We start from the raw sequence: 21,149 nt of genomic DNA on the forward strand, positions 1-21,149 counted from the left end.
TGCTCCACGGTGGGAGAGGCCGCAGCAGTGAGAGGCCCGCGTACCACACACAGAAAAAAAAGATACTTAGTATGCTAAAACCACTCATTCGCCAGGATGTGGGCAAATTTTGGAGCCAAGCGCTCACTGGATCAATGGAGAGGGAGTTAATGGCAGCAGTGTTATAAGGAAGGTAAGGTCATCCCTGGTTTTCACAAACCCACAGCCAATATAATACTCAACAGTGAAAAGGAGAGGCCACAACAGTGAGAGGCCCGTGTATCACAAAAAAAAATAAAAAGTAAAAAAGATAATAATAATAAAATAAAATATTTAGGAATAAACCTGACCAAGGAGGTGAAAGACATATGTTGAGAACTATAAGACTTTAATAAAGAAAATTAAAGATGATTTAAAGAAATGGAAAGATATCCCATGCTTTTTGATTGGAAGAATTAATATTGCTAAAATGGCCATACTACCCAAAGCAATCTACAGATTTAATGCTATTCCTTTAAACTACTCATGACATTTTTCACAGAACTGGAACAAATAATCCTAAAATTTATATGGAACCATAAAAGACCCAGAATTGCCAAAGAAATCTTGAGGAAAAAGAACAAAGCTGGAGGCATAACCCTCCCAGACTTCAGACAATAGCACAAAGCTACAGTAAACAAAACAGCATGGTATTGACACAAAAACAGACATATGGATCAATGGAACAGCATAGAGAGCACAGAAATAAACCCACACACCTATGGTCAATTAATCTTTGACAAAGCATGCAAGAATAAACAATGGGGAAAAGACAGTCTCTTCAGCAAGTGATATTGGGAAATTTGAACAGTCACATGAAAATCAATGAAGTTAGAACACACCCTCATATCATATACAAAAATAAACTGAAAATAGCTTAAAGACTTAAAAACAAGACATGACACCATAAAACTCCTAGAAGAGAACATAGGCAAAACATCCTCTGACATAAATTGTACCAATGTCTTTTTAGGTCAGGTCAGTCTCCCAAGGCAACAGAAATAAAAGCAAAAATAAACAAATGGAACCTAATCAAACTTATAAGCTTTTGCACAGCAAAGGAAACCATAAACAAAATGAAAAGACAACCGATGTACTGGGAGAAAATATTTGCAAATAATGTGACAGACAAGGGATTAATTTCCAAAATATACAAACAGCTGATATAACTCAATAACAAGAAAACAAACAACCCGATCAAAAAATGGGCAGAATACCTAAATTCTTCTCCAAAGAAGACATACAGATGGCCAAAAGGCACATGAAAATAAGCTCAACATCGCTAATTATTAGAGAAATGCAAATCAAAACTACAATGAGGTAACACCTCACACTGGTCAGAATGGCCATCACTGAGAAGTCTACAAATAACAAACAATGGAGAGGGTGTGGAGAAAAAGGAACCCCCCTACACTGTTGGTAGGAATGTAAATTGGTGCAGCCACTAAGGAGAACAGTATGAAGGTTCCTCACAAAACTAAAAGGAGTTGCCATATGAACCAGCAATCCTACTCCTGGGCATATATCCGGACAAAATTATAATTTGAAATTATACATGCACCCCTATGTTCATAGCAGCACTATTTACAATAGCCAGGACACAGAAACAACCTAAATGTCCATCGACAGTTGAATGGATAAAGATGTGGTGTATACACACACACACACACACACACACACACACACACACAATGGAATACTACTCAGCCATAAAAAAGAATGAAATAATTCCATTTGCAGCAACACAGATGGACCTAGAGATTATCATACTAAGTGAAGTAAATCAGAAAGAGAAAGACAAATACTGTATGATATCACTTCTATGTGAAATCTAAAATATGACACAGATGAACCTGTCCATGAAACAGAAACAGACTCACAGATATAGAGAACAGACTTGTCATTGCCAAAGGGGAGGGGATCCGGGGAGGGAAGTATTGGGAGTTTGGGATTAGCAGATGCAAACTGTTACAGCTAGAATGGATAAACAACAAGGTCCTATTGTATAGCATAATGAACTATATTCAATATCCTGTAAAAAACTATAATGGAAAAGAATATGAAAAAGAATGTACATATGTATAATTGAATCACTTTGCTCTGCAGCAGAAATTAGCACAACATTGTAAGCTAACTATACTTCAAAACAATAAATTTTAAAAAATATATAGCCACTAAAAGTTACAAACTTTCGGTTCTAAGACTAGTATGTTCTGGTATCCAGTGTACAGCACAGTGATTATAGTTAATAATACCGTATTACATACCTAAAGTTGCTAAGAGAGTAGCTCTTAAATGTACACACCACAAAAAGAAATTGGTAATTATGTGACATGATGGGGGTGTTAGCTATGGCGGTAATCATTTTCAATATATGAATGTATCAAATAAACACGTTCACCTTAAATGTATACAATGTTATATATCAATTATATCTCAGTAAAGCTGGAAAAACAACAGCAACTACAACAAAACCCTTAATCTCTGGCAAAAAGCAACAAGCAAGTAACTGTGAATTGTTTGTCATACCAGCAGGAAAACTTAGGCTTTATTCTTCCTCTCCTAAGAAGGCAAAAGTAGGTAAACTTAGACCCGCCCAGCAATTAATGTTACAGTATTTTACCCTATTTGAAATGACTATCCAGATAATCAATGAATTCTCTTCATTTAACTTAGTTGAGCTGCAAGTTACCAAACTCTGGAGAGACTGTTTTACCTAGACATTCCCAAAACATAATTGGTTCTAAACAGTTTTTTGTTTTTTTTTTGTGGTCTCTCCCATTGCGGAGTACAGGCTCCGGATGCGCAGGCTCAGCGGCCATGGCTCACCGGGCCCAGCCGCTCCGCGGCATGTGGGATCTTCCCGGACCGGGTCACGAACCCGTGTCCCCTGCATCAGCAGGCAGACTCTCAACCACTGCGCCACCAGGGAAGCCCTAAACAGTTTTAAAAGGCCTCCTTTTTTTTTCCTTCACTCTTAAGGATCACATATGGTTAAAGTTCCTGAGAGCCCAAGTAGATCATTTACATCTCAAAAGCACAAGAACAGAAATACCAATTCCTTCTACAAAGCTAACTTCCTCTAATGGCGTATGCAAAAACCAGTTTTAGAATGTCAAAAGATTCCCATCTTGGCCAGTTTCAGGGATTTTTTTTTCCAGTTTCTAAATAAGCCAATTCAGTTGAAAGAAATAACAGTAATAAACAATAATACATATCAATATCATTCACTCACATTCACATGCCTCACTTTCAGAGGAACAGGAATCAGCTTTCAAGTTAACCTTCACCTCACTTGGTAGCTCAGCCTCTGTGGCCTTTCTTAATACAAAAAGCAACTGCGGCCCACAGCTGCGGCCACCGCCTTACTGTCTCTAACTTCTTTTTCCCCCACCAGAATGGCAGCTAATATCTCTGCAACAGCCTTGGGGGTGTCTGTGAGTTCTCAGTACTCTCTCGGTGGCCCCCATTCATCAAGGACAGTCACCAGAGGGCCCCACATACGAGTGGGCGGCCACCCCGGGATCACACCTGCAACTTTCAGGCACCACGTGCTAGTGGACAGCCCCTGAAACCTCCCATCCCCCATCCTTATTTCCGGACATCTCAGTGTTCACGGGGAGTTTCCTGGGTCACCTGACTGCTCTGCCAATTCTTGGGCTGCACCGCGCTGGCCTACAACGCCCTGCCGAGCCTCAGGACCAAAGAATAAGCCCAGAGGCAGGAACAGAAACAGAGTGACAGAGACATCAATCATTTACCGGACAAGGGGATCTCACATGTCTGAAGCAAGGTCCTGGAGCAACACCCCACCGTGTGAGGCAGGAGAACGTGGTGCCAGTCTTCGCTCTCAGAGGCAGGGGGAGGTTACTCATCACAGGGGTAATTGACATCAGGTGGGCTCATAGGTTACCAGGGAAACAGCAGAGGGGTACACCCCTCACCTTCCCTCTGAGAAGCATAGTGGAGAGTTCTAATTAAAGCTAGAAGTCAGTAGCTGGGGCGGGGGGCAAGTTCGTAGGAAGGTCAGTCATGTGAATAGGGTGTAGGTGAAGCAGGCACTTGGTCGAGCAGGGGATGTACAGAGAGCCAGAGAACAGCTATCTTGGGAGTTCCCTGGAGGTCCAGTGTAATGGTTACACTGTGTGGCCCCGGGTTCAATCCCTGGTCTGGGAACTGAGATCCTGCAAGTCCCCGGGTGTGGCCAAAAAACAAACAGCCATCTTGAGTGGCTTCACTATACAAGCAGGTACAACATTTCTTTTTTTTTTTTTTTTTTTTTTTTTTTTGCGGTACGAGGGCCTCTCACTGCTATAGCCTCTCCCGTTGCGGAGCACAGGCTCCGGACGCGCAGGCTCAGTGGCCATGGCTCACGAGCCCAGCTGCTCCGCGGCATGTGGGATATTCCCGGACCGGGACACGAACCCGTGTCCCCTGCATCAGCAGGCAGACTCTCAACCACTGCGCCACCAGGGAAGCCCAACAATTTTTAAATGGTACTTTACCGCTGATATAAATCTTATGAATTCCTAGACACAATTAGGATTTATGTATATTATCGATTAGAAACATTTCCCTCTTCATTGAGAATTATTTTTTTATAAAATAGTGGGTTACTTTTTTCACTAACATAGATGTATTATTAGTTTTTATTAAGAAAATTTTCTATAAAGTAGATAGCCTAAAATTTTCTAATGTTTTACTTACGAACTGGCCAAGTTTAAAAAAAAACATTTTATCCATTTTTGTATGGTATACAATAAAAAAGTAAATTTAATAATTTATATATATATTTTATTTTGCACATCAACGAAGAACACAATACAATATTCATTTAAAGTAATAATTTTAATATTTAAAAATATTTAAAATTTTAATATTTGGTCATTTTTAAAATATATAAGCATAAATTTAGACTCTTTCCTATTGGAAAGAGTAAAACACAAAGGTGCTTAATTTCCTTTAATTAATTAAAGACAAAGCCTACTATGCCAAAAATTATATTTAAAATGAAATAGGCTTTATTTGGGACTGAATATATGTTTTGAAATATATTAATGTATAATTAAACGGTATACATCAAAAAAAGCAAAAATGGCTGCAGTTTTAACATAGTCTTCAAAAACAAAATTGATTTGTTAATTTTTTTTTTTAATTGAAAAAGCCAAAGCAGTGTTTTCAGGCTATTTCTGAAGATCTTTCCAAAATAAAATAATTGCCTTGGGGGTATAGTAGTTTATAGTAATTTTACAACACATTGGCTTACACATTATGTTTTCTCGTTTTAACATAAGTTTTTGAAGTCCTTCTCTTGAAGAACTATTTGAGTGCTATAGCTCCTGGATTTGGTTAAGAATAGTTTTGTATTATAACCACTGAGGAAGCAGAACTGCCTGCTTCATAGTATAACTAAATTGATGAGATTGACTTATGACAGTGACTAACAGTAGCAAAATCGAAAAGAGTAAACTTTTCCATCATGGTATAATAGATAAGAATTGTATTAATATATTTGCTTGGATTAGATTACATCATGGACAACGAAGGCGTCAACAAATCTCTCGACTCTGTCAATTTATTGTGCACAATCTCATAATATTTTATATGAATAACATTTACTCTGTACAAAATTATCTTTTCATTTGATAATTCTCATGAATTCCTTATACAGTAATGAGTTGGTTCAGGAGTATAAAGTATATCAAAGTAACCTAAAATATTTCTGGCATCTCTCTTTTTATAAGATAAATGTGTAAATCACTGTGATTTTCCAGGGGCTCTTTGAGAAATCCCAAATATAATTTTAATTTTGAAAGACATCTAATGCTCATTTTGGCAACTCATAAACTAAAATTGGAATGATATAGAGAAGATTAGCATGGCCCCTGCACAAGTATGACATGGAAATTTGTAAAGTGTTCCATATTTTTTCAGCAAATGGTGCCAGGAAAACTGAATATTCACATGCAAAAGAATGAAGCTGAACTCTTACCTTACACCATATACGAAAGATTAACTTAAAGTGAATCAAAGACCTAAACATAAGAGCTAATACTGGACTTCCCTGGTGGCCCAGTGGTTGAGAATCCACCTGCCAGTGCAGGTGGGGACACAGGTTCAATCCCTGGTCCAGGAAGATCCCTGGATCCAGGATGCCATAGAGCAACTAAGCTCATGCGCCACAACTACGGAAGCCCACGCACCACAACTACTGAAGCCTGTGCGCCTAGAGCCCGTGCTCCGCAACAAAAGAAGCCACGACAATGAGAAGCCCACACACCGCAACGAACAGTAGCCCCCGCTCGCCGCAACTAGAGAAAGCCCACGTGCAGCAACGAAGGCCCTACGCAGCCAAAAAAAAAAAAAATTTGGGAGAAAACATATGGGAAAAGCTTCATGAGTTTGAATTTGGCAATGATTTCTTGGATACAACACCAAAAGCACAGGCAAAAGAAGAAAAAATGGATAAATTGGACTACATCAAAATTTAAAACATTTGTGTATTCAAATAACACTATCAAGAGAGTGAAAGGGAAACCCATGGAATGGGAGAAAATATTTGCAAATCATGTATCTAATTAGGGGGTAACATCTAGAATATATAAAGAACTCCTACTATTTAACAACAAAAGAAATAAACAACTAGATTTAAACATGGACAAAGGAACTGAATAGACAATTCTCCAAAGAAGATATACAAATAGCCAATAAGCAAATGAAAAAAATATTGAAATCACTAATCATTAGAGAAATGCAAATCAAAACCACAATGACATATCATTTCATAACCATTGGGATAGCTATTATCAAAAACCAGAATATAAGTGTTGACAAGCATGTGGAGAAACTATAACCCTTGGCATTGCTGGTGTGAATATAAAATGGTGTGGCCACTATGGAAATTGGTATAACAGTTCCTAGAAAAAAATTAAACATAAAATTACCATTTAATCCAGCAATTCCATTTCTGGGTATATACCCCACAGACTTAAAAGCAGGATCTCAGAGAGATATTTGTACACCCATGTTCGTAGCAGTATTATTCACAATAGCTAAAAGGTGAAAGTGTCCAATGAAGGATGAGTGAATAAACAAAATGTATTATATACATACATTGGAATATTACTGAACCTTAAGAAGGAAGAAAATTCTGACACATGACACAACACAGTGAAACTTGAAGATATTCTAAGTGAGATAAACCAGTCACAGTAGGACAACTACTATATGATTCCATTAACTACTTATGGCAGTCAAATTCATAGAGACAGAAAGTAGAATGATGGTTGCCAGGGGCTGGAGGGAAGGAGGAATGGGGGGATATTGTTTAATGGGTATGGAGTTTCAGTTGGGGAAGATGAAAAAGTTCTGGCAATGGATGGTGGTGATGGGTGCACAATATTGTGGAGTAACTTTTTGTACTTGATGCCATAGAACTGTACAGTTAAAAATGGTTAAGATGGTAAACTTTATATTACATGTATTTTACCACAATAAAAAAAATGAAAAAGACATCCTAAAAATTTTATTTTGGTTTTCCCTGGTGGCGCAGTGGCTGAGTCCGCCTGCCGATGCAGGGGACACGGGTTCGTGCCCCGGTCTGGGAAGATCCCACATGCCGCGGACCGGCTGGGCCCCGTGAGCCAAGGCCGCTGAGCCTGCGCGTCTGGAGCGGTTGCTCCACAACGGGAGAGGCCGCAGCAGTGAGAGGCCCGCGTACCGCAGAAAAACAAAAATAAAACCTTTCTAAAGAAGCTTACTTCAGAAGCAAATCTACATTATCAAGGTGAAATCTTGGACAATTCCAACTGGATTCATAATTTTGGTTTAAAACAAAGTTTCTTCACTTTGGCTTTGTTGACATTTTAGGCCACATACAAGAATTTAAAAGATTAAACTCTTTGAAAAGACATCTCTCATTACATTTTCATTTAAACACACTTCATTATTTTTTTAATCCTAAAAAAACTTGTGGAAACAAAGATAATTTACTGGATCCATGGAAATGATGTAGGAAATCTTAAAACATTTAAATCATGAAAAATTAAACTCATACTAACTAAAATATTTTGCTAAACATTTTTACATGTTGATAAAATTAGTAAGACATTATGTTGATTTAAAAGCTACAGTTAAATTACTCTAATTTGTCCAAAGAATTGTCTATCTAAGAAGAATATCTTCCTGATTTTTCATATATAAATAAGTCTCTGTAATAATATCAAGAATTTTACCGAGGTATGCAGGTTTACACCAAGGTCATATAGCCCATGGGTGGCAGAGCCAGAGTCTGAACTCAGGGATTCTGGAACCATAGATTGTGCTCTTAACTATTATGCTATTTTGTTGTATTTGAAATAAAGATTTTTTTTAAAAAAAATTCTGGAAAAAAAAAAAAAGGTTTTAAAGACTGTGAAATTTGGCCAAAAATTCTCAGTGTTGAGTTTTTCTTTCTAGCTGGGAGCCACATCCATTACTTAAAATCACAGATAATTTTTCTGCTGAGTTTCACTCTTGGCGAGGAAAGTCATACAAAGCAGCACAAACAATCTAATATTTCCCCTTTTTTTTATTTTGGAAACTTTAAACTTTATATCTACACTAGATATTCTAGAATTTACACATCATTACAGAGCAATGTTCATGAACAAATTAACTTCTAAAATTCCAAAGAGAAGGGAAAAAGAAAGGGAAAGAAGAAACAAGAGGAAGCCAGCTTAAGATAGATATAAAATTATCAATAAAAGGCTAATTATCTAAGCTCTGCAAGCAAGGGAAAGGGGTCAGATGAAAGAAACCCAATTTTTACAGATATACACACAAGAGAAAAAAGCACTACACTTTATTTAAACAATAACTAGGGCCTTTAACCATTCCATCAAAACTTATGATTAAAAAGCTGGTACTCAGTAATCAACAAAGTAGGAAAACTTGAGGGGTGGATCTCTTAAGTTAAAAAGTAACCTCTTTCACATGTAGCTGTCTAGTTTTCCCCAAACCACGTACAGACTGTCTTTTATCCATCATATATTCTTGCCTCCTTTGTCATAGACGAATTGACCATATGTGTGTGGGTTTATTTCTGGAATCTCTATTCCATTCCATTGATCTATGTGTCTGTTTTTGTGTCAATACCAGGCTGTTTTGATTAGTGTGGCTTTGTAGTGTATTCTGAAGTCAGGGAGATTGATACCTCTGGCTTTGTTCTTTTTCTTCAAGATTGCTTTGGTTATTTGAGGTCTTTTGTGGTTGCATTATTTGTTCTAGTATTTGTTCTAGTATTTGTGGTAGTGTTATTTGTTCTAGTTCTGTGAAAAATATCATGGGTATTGATATTTCACTTACATGTGGAATCTAAAAACTAAAACAAACAAATGAATATAATAAAACAGAAACAGACTCAGAGATACTGAGAACAAACTAGTGGATACCAGTGGGGAAAGGGGTTGGGGGGAGAGGCAAGATAGAGGAAGGTAATTAAGAGGTAGAAACTACTAGGTATAAAGTAAATAAGATACAAGGATGTAATAAATAAGATACAAGGATGTACATGGGGAATATAGCCAATATTTTATAACTGTAAATGGAGTATAAACTATAAAATTATCAAATCACTATGTTGTACATTTGAAACTAATATAATATTGTAAAACAATTGTAATTCAATTTTTTAAAAAAGTAACCTCTTGTTTGGACACACAAATCAGAGAATCTCCTCCCAAGGTTTTCTTCCCATTTGCATCTTGTTCAAGTCAGAAATTCCCTGAAATGGCCACAGTAATTCTAAAACCTCCTTGGTGAAATAGGCTGATGAGAGAAATATTCACACGAATGAAAGCATGAAGGCAGCACATGTGTGCCCCAGAGTGTCAAAGAAGACCTCATGAGAACTGCAACACTTGGTGAGAATCTGGCCAATCACCAAGTCTCACAGGTTTCAGACTTCCAGCTCCAAGCAAAAGAAACAAAATTAAGTGACTATCAAAGAAACACAGGACAGACGAAGGAACAGTTTTATTAGCTTTGGATAGGTGGCCCAAGGCAAAATTGGTCCTATAAGGATGCGGGTCTGTTGAGGCATTTTGAACTTGTCAGTACTCAGGGATGGATTGAGAAACAAACTATTAAACCTATGCTAATCCTTTCCCCTCTGACTTTTCTCTTATAGCCTCACAGCAAAAAGTGACAAGAACAGAAAAAGAACCCAAACATTGTGTTATAAATAACAAGCTAGGTTTCCCTCCAAATGTGAGTTTTCAAATCTGACCAGATAGACAAAGATTCCCAGGAGGAATCCTCTCATTCCCAGGACACAAAATAAACTCAGTTTTAGTGAGCTTCACATAAATCTATTGGGCCTGAGCACCAATGCAGGACCTATTTGACCACTGCAGTGGGAGAGGTCCCTGAACATGAGGTTCAAGAAGCCTCAAGGGTCCATGTGGCTTCAGAGCTGAGGGCCTTGGGCTGTGTCAGCCAGCGGGTCTCAATCAGATCTTCTTGTGTCTTCAGGGTTGTCAGTGTCAATTCCACAAAAGAACATCAGAGAAACCTACTGATCAAGCAAAGCTAAGTTTATTAGAGTTACTGTCACAAGGGGGAGCACCCCCATGATAGTCTTCGTAGTATATCAGAAGGGAGATTTCAAGAAGTAGTATTTGTAGGGTTTAAGGAGCTGGACTTACAAGGTTTAGAGCAAGTCTTTCATGGCAGTTTATTATTGTGATAGTTTTGACACAATAATTTGGGATTGGTGGAGGCAGCAAGGTGTTTTGATGAGTAAACTGCTGAAGGATTAGGAAGCTGTTTGCCCAAGCCAGCTAGCAAGTATTGTCTCAATAGGAGAACTGTTTATCCAAATGAGCAAAGTATTTACCTGGACAAAATTGGCTTGTAGAAATTCCCTGAACAAATAGTTAAATTTACTGATTTATAGACTTATCTCCTTGGGCCAGAGTTCTCTAGAACAAACAGTTGTGTTGTGATGGCACAGGTGGTCTGAGGTCTCAGAACCTTTCTGTTCTGTGACCTCTGCTATGGCTTGCCCAGTGGTATACCTGGAAAGTAGCATTGCTTTCAGATGATTTCCCATAAAAATTAGTAAATATCTTTCAGAGGAATAATTTTCTTCTGTTTCCTCAGAATATACCCCTTCTTTAGAATGGTATTATCCTTTCATTGGTCTGGAAATGTTTCTTTTTCGCATTTTCTTGCAAATGGGGCACTAGCTGTTAACAGATTAGAGTTAAAAGAGGTTTTGCCAGGGTTTGGATCTCAGATTCTTTCCAGCTTCTGTGGATACACTGGTCTATCCTTTCTTAATCTGCTCCCATTCATAGACAGCAAAAATTCATCAAACTTCTAAAGCTAGTAACAATTTCTTCTGACTTTAATATTTTGCAGGTATTGCCATAAAAATCTAGGTTGAGAAAAATTAACAGTTTGATCTTATGACCCTTTTGTAAAGCAAACAAGTTGGACATTTTCATTCTAACACGACCGGTAAAATAAAAAATAAGATTACAGATGACAAAATCACTCTGGTCACTTTGTAATGTGACTGTTTCATTATTTGGATTAAAGCAAAAATGTTTTTTATCCATTTAACGAAGTGAAGCAGCTTGAATGGGAGCCTGAAATACATATTTACTGCTTTCATTTATTAAAACAGAGAATTAAAACCTAAATTGGACTCGCTAAATATTAGAAACATTTCTATAACCCATCCAAAAGAGCTTTTTAATTTGACAAGGCAGATTACGAGGCAGACACCGACAGGCAACACAGATACATAAAGAACATGATCACATTGTGTGTCCAAGTGTTGAAAGATTTTAAAAGTCAAGAGTGCAAAAGAAAACAAAGCTATGGGGATGTCTGGAAGTTAATTAGATATCTTCTAATTATGTATAATAATTAGAATCCTAGAAGATAGAAAGATGAAAAGAATGCAAGATATGGTCAAGTCCAGAGGTTTTTCAAGATAGGAAGCTGTTTAAGTGTTTTAGGACACGAAGTGAAAAGCCAAATGAGATGATGAAGCAAGTGCCAACAATCTGAGTGGGGGCCACACAGTCCTTCTGGAAGACAAAGGCAGGCATTTCCTGATTAATGTCAGTCAACTCTTCCTGACGATCTGCAGTTACGCACAAAATTGTTAACAGAAGCCTACGTCCAATTATTTTAAACAGGAACACTTTTCATACGTTAACCATCAACTCAATGCCTCCAACCAATTTCTTAAAATACAGAAAACAATTGCATGTGAGTAACAGACTCTAACATTAGGATGTGAAATTACTGTAATTAAATATTGTATTGTGTGCAGTAGTGCTTCCGTACTCCTCTTTACCCTACGGACATCATAAGAGTCACAATAAAAAGAGTTTTTATTCACGTTATGGTATGCTTGTCAAGCCTTCTACACTGATTCTGTCATTCTGTCAGTTGTATTTGGATCACAACTCAAAGCTTTTCCCTCTCATCATTTTGATAAAAAAAAAAAAAATTGCATTGAGCTTTGGGGATATAAATATACATTTGTTCCCATATAAGCCCCAGCCTAAAATATTGTTTTGAGAGATAAATGTTTTATGAAGTTAGGAGTATTAAGATCCAAGAGGCATCCTAGTGGGAAAACCATAACTGTGGAGAGAATCAGCAGTTTATGCCTATATTAGAAAAACTGTGACTTATTTGAGGCTTAAATTCGTGGACATGAACTATGTGAAACTCTTCTCCATCCCCTTTTGAAAGGTATAGTGATTATAACTAAGACTTAGTTTGAGCTCCCTCACTGTTGTCATTAAGAATCATTCTAGAATTTTGCCTTAAATAGGAAGGAAACTCTGACACACTACAAGGATAAACCCTGAGAGCATTAGGCTAAGTGAGATAAGTAAGGAACAAAAAGACAAACACTGTGTGATGTTCTTTATATGAGGTATCTCGAGTGGCCAAATTCATGGAAAGAAAAAGTAGAAGGGTGGTTGCCAGAGTCTGTGGGGAAGGGAGAAATGGGGAGTTGTTTTTTTTAATGGATATAGAGTTTCAACTTTTTCCAGGTAAAAAAGTTCTGGAGATTGGTTGCCCAACAGTGTTAATATACTCAACATTACTGAAGTGTACACTTGTGGTACAAATGGTAAAGATGGTAAATTTTATGTTACGCATTTTTTACACCAGTAAAAAAGAAAAAAAGGGGGGAAAAAAAGAATCATTCTATAAGCTCACCTTATGCAGAAGGCACTTCTAAACATTTTTGGTATCACATAAATGTCTCTTTACTGATTAAGTATCTTTTCGCCCAGGGAGAATTAGGAGTATGTATAAAAATCTTCAGATAATAAAATCCATAGTGTCAATATTTTGCATTAAGGAATCTTGCATATTTGCCACTATATTTTCTTATTTACTTGTCTTAATACCCTTGTAATTCCATTTTCTAAAGTGTACTTGTGTAATTGATTTAGGTGTGTGGTATTAAATTCAATTCTTACTAAATTTATGTACATTCTTTAAAAATTCAAGATAACCTGAGGTATTTATAAGTTTAATTTATGAGATTAAGAAGAGTTAAGTAGCCAGGAAGACTGTATTTAAGTTAGACAATGGTTTTGCTGAAAAGAAAATTGAACATTTTAATGTAAAATGTTAAACGTAAAAGGAAATTTAATAAACTAAGATGTTTAAGGGAATTTAATAAGGTGCTGAAATCTCCCTTAAAAGCAATTGTAAAAATTTGCTACACTTTTAAAAAGAATTCAAAGACTATAAAAGTACATTAAAAGCTTAAGACAAAATCAAGTAAATAAAATATTCATTTATAAAGGAACCTAAGTAAACCTCTAAATGGTCTTTTCTACACATAAAAGCTGTCCTTGAGGGCATCAAGAAAAAACCCCTCACTTTCACACAGGCAATAATACCGAACATAAAGGAGAGAATGAGAGCTGGGTCTCGGCAGCTATTGAGTAGTTGTTAACTGCCACTGACAGTGTGAGCAAGTTAGGTATTCTGTAGAACAGAAACAGAACTAAACTCAACGACTGCAGAAAACCACGGCTAAAAATGGAGATGCAGAGTATTCGTTTTCCTATTTAAATTACATCGAACCCTTCTTGATAATTTTTAACCTCAGAGCCTTTCCTCAGTTCTTTATTCATTAATTGCCTCACCAGCAGGCAGTTTGCGAGTTCTCGGGTCATCCTGAGCCTGTGGGGCGCCAAGGCTACCAGGAGCCTTGATAATGAGCAGCTTAATACTCTCTTCCTCTCCGGAACTGAGTAACTTATAATTCTGCTCAGGTGCAAAAGCAGTTTGTCTCCAGTTCTCAAAGATTTTTTCACAATCAAAAATAGATTTTCTTTTCTTTTAAGTAGTCTGCAAAGCACCCTGCTCAGTAACATGTACATTTAATAATTTGGGGGGAAGGTAATAAGGATGACCTGGTGTGATACCATTTTAATGAGCCAGTTTCTCTCTAAGGAAGCTCTGGGCTTTGGTGAATCTGAGGCACATTTTTAAATGAGTCAGAATCACTTATTGATCACCCTCTGTGGGTAGATGACTGTGTTAGTATTACTGACAATCTAAAAGATAACAAAAGAAAAAGCCTTGGACTTCAAAGAGTTTCTAACAGCCTTTTTGGAACATGGAACACTTCTGGGCAGGCAAGCCCAGGGCGACATGCTGCAGCCATATGTCGCTTCAGGGCTCTGAGTCACACAGCAGGATGAGAGGAAAGGAAATGAGGACAAGTAGGCTATAAAAATGAAATTGTCTCCAAAGAAATCCTCAGACCAGTGGTCTAATGGAACATGTCAAGCAGGGACTGGAGAAACCCATCCAAAATCATACCTCTTACTAACCACAGGACTTGGTCCAATTATCAGTTCAACAAAGACTTTTTAGATTAAAAAAAAAAAAACACAGCTTCCCTGGTGGCGCAGTGGTTAAGAATCCACCTGCCAATGCAGGGGACACGGGTTCAAGCCCTGGTCCAGGAAGATCCCACATGCCGCGGAGCACCTAAGCCTGTGCGCCACAACTACTGAGCCCATGTGCCACAACTACTGAAGCCCGTGCAGTTAGAGCCCGTGCTCCGAAACAAGAGAAGCCACCGCAATGAGAAGCTCGTGCACCACAACGAAGAGCAGCCCCCGCTCGCCGCAACTAGAGAAAGCCCGCGTGCAGCAACGAAGACCCAACATAGCCAAAAATAAATAAATAAAATAAATAAATTAACAACAACAACAACAAAAACCACTGACTTCATGGAGAGGCTGAAAATACAGACAGATAATGCCAGAACATGTATCACGTAGAGCTTGGCCCCATGCCTCTACAGCAATCAGCCTGAACGATCAGGACACGGTCAATGACTGCTAGCTTCCTCTCATTTTGGGCCCTTGTTTGTTACTCAGGACCAACCAGAGAAAGCCATATAAGATTCCCAAATCAGTCATGTAGGACGACCCACTTCTCATTAGCTCACTCTGGCTTCCCCATGCTGACAGCCTCCAATCAGCACACTGGAGGCCTATCCATTTTTTTTTTCTTCACTATCAAGCATCCGTGCCTGTCTTGGAGTCTCTGCTAAAAGCAAGTGATTGGGGCTGACTGCAATTCAGAGCTGTAGCAAGCTCTGAATACATCGCCTTCTAAACTTCTAATTTGGGTAGTCCTCATTTATTTCCAAAGTTCTGCTGGAGACGCAACATAGATACTGTCTGCTCTGCCTGTGGCCCCAGACCCCAGCCTTTGACCAGACGCAGGACCCAAGGAGGGAGGCCCAGGTGTCTTGCTACTCATGGCCTGTGGAGGGCACGCTGGTGTGGTGAGTCAGCACCAGGTCTGAACTCTGCTATCTTTGCAGAGTTCCTCCGCTATTTATCCTCAGTTTATTAGGCAGGCTTTGTTACTGGTTCCCATTTGTTTGGCATCCTTGGTGGAATCAGGTCATTCCTTTTCATCTTTTTTGCAAGGTTGTGTGCTTTCTGTTTTGTGTTGTGCTGTCTACAAGTGTTGTTTGCTATAAAAGAATTGCAGGTTAAAACACAGGTCTGGGCCCAAAAAGCCTGTTCCAGCTTACCTCACAGACCCGTGGATTTGCTCTTCTTCCTCAGGTGTCCATTTGGACGAATTCTGCTGAGGGTCACCAAAAACCTGATGAGTTTTTCCTTCCATCTTGACTTTTTATCTTGAGAGCTTGGCTTTGACCCAGATAGAGCGTTCACTCTGGTTTTCTGCCTGTGGGGTGAAGAGTTGTGGGGGGGGGGGGGAATGAAGATTATTGGGTCTGCATTTGGAGGTCCCCAACCTTCACGTTAGGGGCCCAAAACGTGAGGCGCACAAGCATCACATGACCACTGACCACTGCCAGCTCTCATGGCCTCGCTGAAGCCGAAATCCTCTCCTCGGGAAAGAATCTGTCCTCTGTGTGCTCTCATTACAATCCTTTTTCTTGAGCCTCTCCCTCTAAATGGCACAACTTCACCAGGGATGATCTGGGCCTTCAGTGGCACTCTGGGGAATATTTAACTTGAATGAAATTGTTCACTTGAGAGGTGCCTTAGAAAAGAAAAGGTATATGATTTCTCGGGCCTAATGGGCAGCAGTTCTCGACTGGCACGCAGAGACCTCTACATGAAATCCTGAATCAAAAATTGCTTCACTAAGAGTCTTTAGCCAAAAACAATGAGAATTTAAAGAACTCAAACCAAAGCAAACTAGTCTCATTTCCCTAGTAGGTTCTCCAGTTGTCTCCTTATATCCCTTCCCAGCCCCCAGCCCCCATCCTCTGATCTCCTTCTTCGTCTTCCCTGGTCCAGATCCTCTTCCTCCTAACAATGACTCTCCAAAAACCCTGAAATACCACTTGCTTCTAAAATCCATGCCTCCCATGAGCCAGGTACGCAGACAACTATAGAATTTAAACCTTTGAACAGAGGTGAATTAAAAGCTGTAATTAAGGATTTCCCTAAACCCAGACGAGACCAACAACTATTCACAGATGAATTTAGAATTCTTTTGAATGCATATGACCCAGGGTTACCTGGCCTCGATCAACTTGTACACATGGTGTTCAGAATTTCAGATGATAAATCTTAGATAGCAAAAGTTGATTGAACCAACTCAGAAAGGAACCTACAAGATCTCTCTCCTGACAGTAAACCCAAGGGTCAGAAAGAAGCTCAAAAAGGGGACCAAGGTATCCTAAAAGCCATATCTGAAACATTTCCAATAAAAATTGTTTGGACCGTAATTGAATTATACAAACAGAAAAAAGATGAAACTATAGGAACAGTTCCTCAATCAAGATTTAAAAGAGCTAAATTTCTCCTGTGATTCAGTTCTGACACAATACATAGATGATGTCATACTTTGTTCAGAGAACAAGGAAGCCTGTAAAAAAAGATGCCATTTACAGTCAGAGCAGAAAAAAAGACATCACGTTTCCGAAGATATTGCAATTTTTCCAAAACACCACTCATTATTTAGGGCATGATCTAGTAAAAAGAGAAAAACACTCTCTCTTAATTAGACTAAAGACATCCAAACTTATCCTACACTCCTTATAAAATGACAATTGAGAGAGTTCCTAATTTAATTGTGTATTGCAGATATCGGGTGCCAAATCTTTGTGAGTTTGTAACACTTCTCTATGAATTGAAGATCTTGCAGTACAGTTGACTATGGAGATAACTGAACAATCCCCAATTGGTGAAGATCTGGATCTCTAGCCTTCCCTAAATTGGTCAACCTCTCACAAGTGATAGAATGACCAAAGTGTGGGGAGGAAGGGACTGAGAGACCAAATATACAAGTGGACAATGGCCAGATCATATATGCAATCCCACTCTGACCCACAATTTCTGCTGCCATCGGCCCAGAAGGATCAAAAATTGGCCAATGACTGCGAGCTTTCCTAATTTTTGCCCTAGCTTCCAACTCAGGAGGAAACAGAGGAAGCTAAGTAATCTCTACCAAACTAATTGCATAGGATGCCCCATTTCTAGTTAGCCTCTTGTTTCCTCTATAAAGCTTTTGCATTCCCCTGTGTGCCTTTGAGTCCCTATCAAATGCAAGGGATGGAGACTGACTGCCTTGCTATAGCAAACTCTGAATAAATAACCTCTGTTTATTCTCACTTGGGTTGTCTTTATCTCCACATCTGCACTCAGAATTTCCCCATTGGAAAAATTTCGGTTTCCAGCTATCAAAGTTCCTGAGTACCATCAATCACACCTGGAGCCAAGGTAAAGATGATGCTACTGGATCCCCAATTGCAAGGTCAACACATCTGAGTGAAAATGCCATTTTGTCTCACTCTACCAAAGACACAGTCAGTGAAATACTATCCAGCCCAGCAGGAAAGATAACATAATATCACCATCAACGTTATTGAAAAATTATCCCAAAACTAGAAATCGGCAAAAGCAAGTATTGGGTATTCGTTCCGCACAGTGCTGTGCTTGCAGCTTTAACTTCCTACTGCCTGCACTACTTTATAACTCTGAAGGGACAGGGGTTAACGTGCAGAATTTTTGGTCAGTAGAGATGTAGATAACTTCTATGCTGTATCATTTATTGTCCTGTAAGATATGAAACAGCTTAGGATATACCTCAGAAATCTAATAGTGATATTCTTTTGTTAGATTAAAATTTAGATTCCTGGCTCCTCAAATGCTCTCTGGACTAGTTTTAACATCTTATTGGTTCCCTCATTGATTGATAAGTTGAATAAAATCTCTGACATGTGTTCATTTGATATTTTCCTGAGAGACATGATTTTACTTTTTGAAAATTATACTTTAACCATTAAAAATTTGAGCTCTGAAGCATCATATACTTTTTTCCCTTAAATATTGTAATATGATAATATGCACTAATAGCTCTGCTAATATTGAATCAACCTTGCATTCCTGGGAAGGGATATGATATTGTGGTGCTAAATTCTAATTGCATATATTTCTATAGAGAATAATAGCATTTATAATTACTAACAAATAATTTTCAGCAAAAGGACCATTAATACAAATATAAAACTAAACACATAGCAAATAATTTATTTTATTCCTATCATATGAGAAAACCAAACAGATGTTATCACTAGTTCACAGGAAAAGTTAAAACACAAAGTTAGAAAAAAAGGAGCTCCAGAGACGGGCGCGAGCTGCGGCTAACAGCGCGGACCCCAGAGACGGGCATGAGACGCTAAGGCTGCTGCTGCCACCAACAAGAAGCCTGTGTGCGAGCAGAGGTCACTCTCCACACCTCCCCCTTCCGGGAAGACTGTGCAGCCCGCCACTGCCAGGGTCCCGGGATCCAGGGACAACTTCCCCGGGAGAACGCATGGCGCGCCTCAGGCTGCTCCAACGTCACGCTGGCCTCTGCCACCGCAGGCTCACCCCACACACTGTATCCCTCCCTACCCCCGGCCTGAGTGAGCCGGAGACCCCTAATCAGCGGCTCCTTTAACCCCGTCCTGTCTGAGCGAAGAAAAGACGCCCTCCGGTGACCTACACGCAGAGGCAGGGCCAAATCCAAAGCTTAACCCCGGGAGCTGTGAGAACAAAGAGAAAGGGAAATCTCTCCCAGCAGCCTCAGAAGCAGCGGATTAAATCTCCACAATCAACTTGATGTACCCAGCATCTGTGGATTACCTGAATAGACAACGAATCATCCCAAATTGAGGAGGTGGACTTTGAGAGCAAGATTTATTATTTTTTCCCCTTTTCCTATTTATGTGAATGTGTATGTGTATGCTTCTGTGTGAGATTTTGTCTCTATAGCTTTGCTTTCACCATTTGTCCTAGGGTTCTAACCATCCGTTGTTTTTTTTTTACTTTTTAAAAAACTTTTTTCCTTAATAATTATTTTTTTATTTTAATAACTTTATTTTATTTTACCTTACTTTATTTTATTTTCTTTTACCCTCTTTCTTTCTACTTATTCTCCCTTTTATTCTGAGCCATGTGGATGAAAGGCTTTTGGTGCTGCAGCCAGGAGTCACTGCTGTGCCTCTGAGGTGGGAGAGCCAACTTTAGGACACTGGTCCACCAGAGACCTCCCAGCTCCACGTAATATCAAACGGCAAAAATCTCCCAGAGATCTCCATCTCAACACCAGCACCCAGCTTCACTCAACGACCAGCAAGCTACAGTGCTGGACACCCTATGCCAAACAACTAGCAAGACAGGAATACAACCCCACCCATTAGCAGAGAGGCTGCCTAAAATCATAATAAGTCCACAGACAATACAAAACACACCACCAGACATGGACCTGCCCACCAGAAAGACAAGATCCAGCCTCATCCACCAGAACACAGGCACTAGTTCCCTCCACCAGGAAGCATACACAACCCACTGAATCAACTTTAGCCACTGGGGACAGACACCAAAAACAACGGGAACTATGAACCTGCAGCCTGCAAAAAGGAGACTCCAAACACAGTAAGAAAGCAAAATGAGAAGACAGAAAAACACACAGCAGATGAAGAGGCAAGATAAAAACCCACCAGACCTAACAAATGAAGAGGAAATAGGCAGTCCACCTGAAAAAGAATTCAGAATAATGACAGTAAAGATGATCCAAAATCTTGGAAACAGAATAGAGAAAATGCAAGAAACATTTGACAAGGATCTAGAAGAACTAAAGATGAAATAAGCAATGATGAACAACACAATAAATGAAATTAAAAATACTCTAGAAGGTATCAGTAGCAGAATAATTGAGGCAGAAGGACAGATAAATGACCTGGAAGATAAAATAGTGGAAATAACTACTGCAGAGCAGAATAAAGAAAAAAGAATGAAAAGAACTGAGGACAATCTCAGAGACCTCTGGGACAACATTAAATGCACCAACATTCGAATTATAGGGGTTCCAGAAGAAGAAGAGAAAAAGAAAGGGACTGAGAAAATATGTGAAGAGATTATAGTAGAAAACTTCCCTAATATGGGAAAGGAAATAGTTAATTAAGTCCAGGAAGCACATAAAGTCCCATACACAATAAATCCAAGGAGAAACATGCCAAGACACATATTAATCAAATTGTCAAAAATTAAATACAAAGAAAACATATTAAAAGCAGCAAGGGAAAAACAACAAATAGCACACAAGGG

At 38.9% G+C, this 21,149-nt stretch overlaps 1 non-coding gene across 1 annotated transcript; it reads left to right on the plus strand.

Annotated features, from left to right (window-relative positions):
• Nucleotides 1-5,841: 5,841 nt before the first annotated feature.
• LOC116759951 lies at nt 5,842-5,948 on the plus strand. The gene has a single exon (XR_004351611.1). It is a non-coding gene; the product is annotated as a U6 spliceosomal RNA (small nuclear RNA).
• Nucleotides 5,949-21,149: the final 15,201 nt, after the last annotated feature.

The sequence above is a fragment of the Phocoena sinus genome, chromosome 9, assembly GCF_008692025.1.
Source record: "Phocoena sinus isolate mPhoSin1 chromosome 9, mPhoSin1.pri, whole genome shotgun sequence".
NCBI lineage: Eukaryota > Metazoa > Chordata > Mammalia > Artiodactyla > Phocoenidae > Phocoena > Phocoena sinus.